Raw genomic sequence first — 7365 nt, 5'->3', positions numbered from 1 at the left:
TCCAGCTGGATTGATAGCAGTGACCCATTTCTCCTGTTCAGAGCGGAAAGTGTGGGTGAGGGATCCCAACCCCTCTCTCCCTCCCATGGGTAGACAGGAACTAATTCCATTATTTGTTCCTTGGCTACAGATACGTAAGAGACAGGCAAAGTCCAGGAGGTCAGCCCCTAGAAGATTCGTCAGTAAAATTCAAGAGAAAATAAATAGAAGAGCCACCCTACATTCCCCTGGCAGTCGATGGGAATGAAATATAAATAATAAACACAAAGGTAATCGATAAGCAAGCGTATGAACTTTTCCTGGTAGCAAAGGACCCTCGTGATGAAAGGTTTAAGGAATAATACTTACTCAAAAGGGAGTCTTATTTTGGTAAACATTGATGGAAGGAGGTGTGAGTCGTTTAATCGAAGGTGATTTTTTCACAGGGGAGAGGGCAGTATATTTGCTTTAAAAACAATAAAAATCAAATTGACAAGTCTCAGATTTTCTTTTGCTTAGTACAAGAAAGCAAACACACAGAAGCTTCTACAGAAGTGCCAGACCAGGCAGCGCGGAACAAAGCAGCAGGCATCTTTGGGCATTCAGGATCTCAAGGTTCTTACAGTCGAGACCATCTGGAAAGAGATTATTTCATTAGCCACACCCCCAAAGTTGGCCCTGTTAGCAAGTGTAATAGGACTTTTTTCAGTTTCATAAAATATCTTGATAACTGGAAAGTGCCCGTTAATGGTAACCTGTTCCGACTATGAATTTCACAAAGATTAATATACCCCTTTAGGTTTCTTAAGATTCTGTCAGGAGGCCTCCCCTAGTCTTGGGTGTTTTACAATCTCTGTGGGCATGAAGCTCAACTGAAACTACCATTCAACAGCCTAACTGTCATCTTCATCTTCTTCTGGCATAAAAATACATATTTTTTCCCATAATAAAGATTTTTTATAATAGCAATAAAGTAACTCCAGAGAACATGGTTGTCTTGAGATAGCTTAACTGTGTCTGGTGTCTCATAACGCCCTGGGGATACAGCAGGCTCATAACACTCCCTTTTGCTGCCATGTCTTTGCTTAATTAAGGAATAAAGCCAAAAGGTCAATGCTGGAGAAAAATGTAAATCTTCAAAACTTTTCATTCTTGACCCAAACTCCATGTCATAAAACCTCGGTTCTCTCTGTGACAAGCAGCACACCTAGCCGGTCAGCCAGCAGATACCAGCATACACATGACATCTGTAAAATACGCTTTTGACACCATGAAAATAAATTCCTGACCTGTGGACTTGGAATTCTGATTCTGCCTTCTTAGAGAGAGACCCTCACAAGCCATCTGCTTATCCCCAGTGAATGGAAAGCACTAATGGCAGAAACCATCGACTTCGTCAAACATGATTTGCCACTGTATTTCAATGCATCAAACATTGTGTTGACTCTCATACAGCTAGACGACAAGAAAGTGAGGTCTGTGTGTGTCGTAGAGGGAAAATGAATATGTATCTTCTCTACGGCTTATTCGTTATTCCAATGCTGCTGTGAATGCAAAATATGATTTTGGTCCAATCGTTTTATTAGCTCACTGATTACTGTCCATCATAATGAGCGAGGTGGTTTGGGCATTGGTTGGGTTTACTGGAGCTGCAGTCTTTTGCAATGGAGGTTTACAGACTATATCACAGGCGCCACACTCAAATTGGATGTTTCTGACCAATGATACTCATTTTAAACAGGACATGTTTGGTCCCTAAACTGATTTGTTAGAGCTGGTACAATGAAATAATAAATATTTACTTGGCTTCAAGAAATAGACCCTTCCCATTACATTCATGGCTGTGCTAATTGAAGGAAAAGTGTTATTCCATTATGGAGCTAATTATATGTCATCTGCTTCTCTCTCAGATGAATAAATGGACAGACAGATGCTATGCTGATCAATTAATGTGATAGATCAATCAATTGATCTGGACTTAGATAATACGTATTTATGGAAGACAGAGAATGATTTATTTATTTTTTCTAGCAAATATGAGAATCCAAAAGTGACTTTATTGTACAGATGGGAACAGATGATGAGCAAAGAGTTGTCATTGTATTCTTGATGTGAAAAGAAAATTCATCCTTCTTCTTTTGCTTACATATTCAGCAGACATTACAGCTCAATAAAAATGGGATGTTTAAATATTTGATAAACATGAGTAGAACAATGCATTGCTAAAACTGCTGGAGTGGGCTGGCAGATTCTCATGGAAACATAAATTAGCCTATACAAATGGAATTGTTTGGTTATTCTGGCCTTAAAATTACCTCTTTCTCTCCTCTCTCTCACTTTTTTCTTTTCAATTGTTATCTCATACGGCTTGGGTTTTCACTGGATGAGTTTCAAACTATACAAACTGTCAGTTTCACTAACCAAGTTAAATGACTCTCGCACTAGTGCCTAGACATTTGTGAGCTTCTCTTAGCTATCATTCAGCAGAAGCAAGTGGAGAGGTTCTCAGACTCTATGGATTTCACATCGTTCCTTACAGCAGCCTGAAAGTCCAGTGTGGCATCTGGTGGCCAGAGAGATGCCAAAGAGGGAAGTGCATGCCTGTCAATGAGGGTTGCCAGATGCTAGCCTTTTATCTAGATGGGCTCTGGACTTCACGGATAGAATAGAATGTGGAAACAAAAAACAGAGAGACACCATTTCTCTGTGTGTGTATGTTTACGTTTTGAAATTGTCTCCTCTGACTTCCCCCTTCATGATTCTGAAAGCCTGTCTGCTGTTGGTGTTTCTAAAATTCAAAAACAGTAAAGGAAGCCATGGGATTTATAAAGTAAAATGACTGACATGCTTGGCCAAGATAGACTCCCATACTGAGGGCTTTTAGTAAAGTTTGATTAAGGATAGGATTATAGCAAGGATCACAGAATGGAGAATTCACTCAGCAAACACAGAGGCCATTGGAGAGGTTTGAGTTTCTGGAGTTGTCAAATAGCAGAATAAATCCACTTGCTAAGAACCTGCCAGATGCCAGGCACGGAGCAAGGTGATCTACCTAAGAAAAAGTAGTAATCGTACTGAATTATGATTATGAACATAGAAAATGTTCTGTCTAGACCAGGGTTTCTTGAAGTTTGGGGCACCCAGGACATCAGCATTAGACCCACAGGCAGTTGCCCAGGCTCTGACTTCCCAACTGAATCAGGTTGGCAGAGGGCAGGGGTAAGGATGAGGTGGAATGGGGGGGTGGGAATCATCACATTTAGAAGAAGTATCTCAGATGATTCTTACCCACGCTGATGTCTAAGGATGCTGATCTAAGCCATTGGGCCTCCCATTAAATGAGCACAAGACTCTCTCTTACAATTTGTGTTCTAGTTTTTAGTTGTTCCCCAGTGTATTAGTTTCCTGTGGCTGCTGTAACAAATTACTACAAATTAATGGCTTAAAACAAGACAAATTCATTCTCTTATCATTCTGGAGGCCAGAAGTCCAAAATCAGCTTCACTGGGCCAGCGTTGATGTGTCGGCAGGGTCACACTAGAAGGGAGCATCTGTCCCTCGTGTTGTCCAGCCGCTAGAGCTGCTTCCTCCTCTTCCTTGGCTCGGGGCCCCTTCCCCCATCTTCAAAGGCTTCTCTGACTGTGCTGCCCTCTGCCTCTGTGTCGCGTGAACTTCTTCTCTCCTGTGTCAAATCTCTGCTCCCCTCTTATAAGGACACTTGTGATTGCATGCAGAGCCCACCAGGATAATCTCCTCAGCTCAAGATCCTTAACTGAATCACACCTGCAAAGTCTCTTTGACCATACAAGGCAACAGTCACGGGTCCCAGGGATTGGAACATGGATAGCTTTGGGGGCCATTATTCCCCCTACCATGCCTAGTCTTGACAATTTTTTTTAAGTCAGGTTTATTGCGGTATAATTTACACACAATAATATTCACCCATTTAAAGTGTACAGTTTGATGAGTTTGACAAGAGTACACAGTTGTGTAACTACCACACAAACAAAACAGAGAACATATCCTTTGGCCCAAAAAATTCCCTGTGCCTCTTTGTAGGGATCTGTTTTCTGTCTCTATAGTTTTGCCTTTTCTAGAACATTATATAAATGAAATCATGTAGTACGTGGTCTTTTGTGTCTGGTTTCTTTCACTTAACATGATGTTTTTGAGATTCATCCATGTTGCTCTGTGTTGTTATCTCATTTTTTTTTCATTACTCGATGGCATTCCATTGAATGGATATACCACAATTTCTGTATCTATCCTCTAGTTAATGGCATTTGGGTTGTTTTCTCTTTGGGGCAATTATGAATAAAGGTGCTATAAACATTTGCTTGTAGATCTTTATGTGGATCTGTTTTCATTTCTCTTGAGTAAATACCTATGAGTGGAATCGATGGATTGTGCGATAAGTATGTGTTTAGCATTTTAAGAAACTGCTGAGCTGTTTTCCAAAGTAGCTGTATGATTTTGCATTTTTACTAGCAGGGTATGAGAAAGTTCTAGCTTTTCTACATCTTCATCGACACTTGATATGGACTTTCTTTATAATTTTAGCAATCCTAGTGGGTGTGGTCTAGTAGTTAAGACTTGGTGTTCTCACCGTCTCAGCCGGGGTTTGTTTCCCAGTCAGGGAACCACGCCACGCATCCATCAGTGGTCAGACTGCGGTGGCTGCATGTTGCTGTGATGCTGAGAGCTATGCCACCAGGATTTCAAATACCAGCAGGGTCACCCATGGTGGACAGGTTTCAGCGGAGCTTCTAGACAAAGACAAACTAGGAAGAAGGAGCTGCCCACCCACATCCAAAAAAACTGGCCGTGAAAACTCTATGAATAGCAGTGGAGAAGCATTGTCTGATGCAGTGCTGGAAGGTGACAGGATGGTGCAAAAAAGACCTGGAAGGGTTCCATTCTGCTCTACACACGGTTGCAAGGAGTCAGAATCCACTCAACTGCACTAACAATAACATAGTGGGCATGTAGTGAGAGCTCATTTTAGTTTTAATTTGCATTTCCCTGATACTCAGTGGTGTTGAACACGTTTTCATGCACTGATTGGCTATTTCTTTATCCTTTTCGGTGAAACATCTTCTCAAATTTTTTTTTTTACCATTTTAATTGATTTTTGATCTTATTATTGAATTGTCAAAGTTCTTTATAAATTCTACATACAAGTCCTTTATCAGATGTGTTAGGCAAATATTTCCCCTCATCTGTAGCTTATCTTTTCACTTATTAACATCAATTATTTTTTAAGTTGGGAATTGGGGTTCAAGAAAATCCACCTCAAACGGACTCATAATATAAAACTTCAGACAGGAGAGCCTTTAAAAAGTAAAACTAAATTAACTTGCACTCATTTTTAGCCCTCGATTTTGATCTTAAAATTAGTTACTTGAGAAAGAAAGTCACCTGGATCACAGACTCCCGGAGTCCCGTTTGTAATTTCCTGCTATATGACTGAAACATTCCATTTCTTCAGCTGTAATTTTCAGGGGGCACAAAACAGCGTTTGTTATTCTCTCAACATTTGGCTCTGTAGCCATTGTAAAGTGCTCATTGTGACGCCGCAGTGACATTCCTTGGTGACACTGGCACACCTCGGTGACACCGGCACACCGCAGAAAGCGTTTGGCAGAGTCTGGGACTATACATATTGAAGTTGTTTATTTTCGTTTAAGAAACAGACAGACAAGTTAATTTCACCTTCATTTGGGACACAGAAAAGAATCAATGTTTGCCAAATAGAAAAACACAAAATTGGTGAAGAGAAAAAATTGTATTTTCGAGCTTCTAAAATGGAATTAGAAACAGAGGAGAAAGGAGAAAAAAGGCTACACAAATGACTAGAGAGCACTGTCTTCAAACTGCCTCGGCCTTCAGCCTTCAACTTGAAATTCTCGCTTCTGGAAAGTTCCCTGGCTGAAGATCCTGTCCCAGGCTAAGAGGAGAAAGCAACTTCAAAAGACCTGGCTGGCATTTTCCTGGACGGGGCGCTGGTTTAGAAACATTCAGTGACTTGAGACTTGGGGTGAATACTGAAAACTGGAATGTACAAATCGCTTCCTGCTAGAAATACACCCTTGTCTGAAGAAGGTTTTACAGGGGGCAGAGCCTTATTTTAACACCCTGGACCTCAACACCCTCCGTCTCCCGGGGGAGAAATGTGTAAGTAACGTTCTGAAAACCAGAACCCAAATCCCTGAGGTCAGGGCGCCCAGATGAGGATGGGAGTGGGGACCCTCTCCAGGTACCCAGAGCTGGAGAACAGGCCCAAGTCCCGCCCTCCGGCGCCGGCCCCACCCCTGCTGACACCGTGCCCTGGAGAGAAATGTTATCAAAGCATCTAATTCTGCCCTCCTGTCAGCCTGACAGGGACTTCGAATGCACAACTGGCCCCGCGCTGATTACCTTCAGGTGCGGTTAGGTCGAGTTAAAAATTCCATTAGCACAGCGCGGGCTCGGGGAACAGGGCTTCACGGGGCTGGGCTTTTTCTAGTTAACAAGGAAGAAATGGCTTCTCATTTCACAGTTATCGCAGGGAGCCGACTCGGTTGTTTACATTCCCCACGGGCCTGGAGCCGAGGCCAGGCGGCAGAGAGGGACCCCACCTCGCAGAGGGAGCCCAGGCCGGCCCCCAGGCCCCCGGCCGCCCGGCCCCGGGACGCAGCGCCGCCTCCCGTCGGGGCCCCAGCCCTGGGCCTCCGCCTGGTTGTTTTCCATTTTCTCCTAACAACACTCCTCCTCACCCCAAACCAAACGCAGACGCCGCCCTCATTTGCCGAGCCCCAAGGCGTGCGTCCAGGGGAGGGCTGTTTGCCGCTCCCTGTCTGGCTTTTAATTTTATTCTAGAAGAAAATCAATTAAAGCGTCGGAGTCCCATCTTCCTTCTTTGAGGCTTTTGGGCTTCAATAGCTCATAGAAGCACTTCCCTTAGCGTCAATATTTTAATAAATGCTTCATTGTAATGGTTTTAAAGGGAAAGCAAAAAAAGAGGAGACCTGCGGATGGGCAACTTCAGAACAAAACTGGGCGGTGGAAAAGAGCCTTTAGGCTGCGCGGTTTCCTCCTCCGGCGACCCCCTGCATCGCTGGCGTTGTTGGACGGCCGGTGCTCGGTCTGCTCTTCTCCCATCTGCACACGTCAGCCGGGAGCTGGGCGTCCTGGCGGGCCAGGAACCCACCAGCAGCCGCTGGGGCTGGCAGGACCGCTCCCTCTGCCGCGCGGAGTCCTCGTCCTGGGCCTTCCTGGGGGCGCTCCCAGCTCGCTCTCCTCGGTGTGGCACCGGTTCAGATGGGGGTGAGGCCTCAGCAGCCTGCATGCGAGTGTCTCGGGGAGACGGTGGAGGAGGCCCGACCCGAACAGGCACTGAGCACACGC

General features: G+C 44.1%; 1 long non-coding RNA gene across 1 annotated transcript; it reads right to left on the bottom strand.

Annotated features, from left to right (window-relative positions):
* Positions 1-468: 468 nt before the first annotated feature.
* Positions 469-5524, bottom strand: LOC138917582 (uncharacterized). The gene is made up of 2 exons (XR_011425765.1): positions 5398-5524; positions 469-614 (listed from the first exon to the last, which is right to left on the bottom strand). It is a non-coding gene; the product is annotated as an uncharacterized lncRNA (long non-coding RNA).
* Positions 5525-7365: the final 1841 nt, after the last annotated feature.

Source organism: Equus caballus, chromosome 14 (assembly GCF_041296265.1).
Source record: "Equus caballus isolate H_3958 breed thoroughbred chromosome 14, TB-T2T, whole genome shotgun sequence".
Lineage (NCBI taxonomy): Eukaryota > Metazoa > Chordata > Mammalia > Perissodactyla > Equidae > Equus > Equus caballus.
Note: the sequence above shows the minus strand (reverse complement) of the source record. Positions and strands in the feature narration are given on the sequence as shown.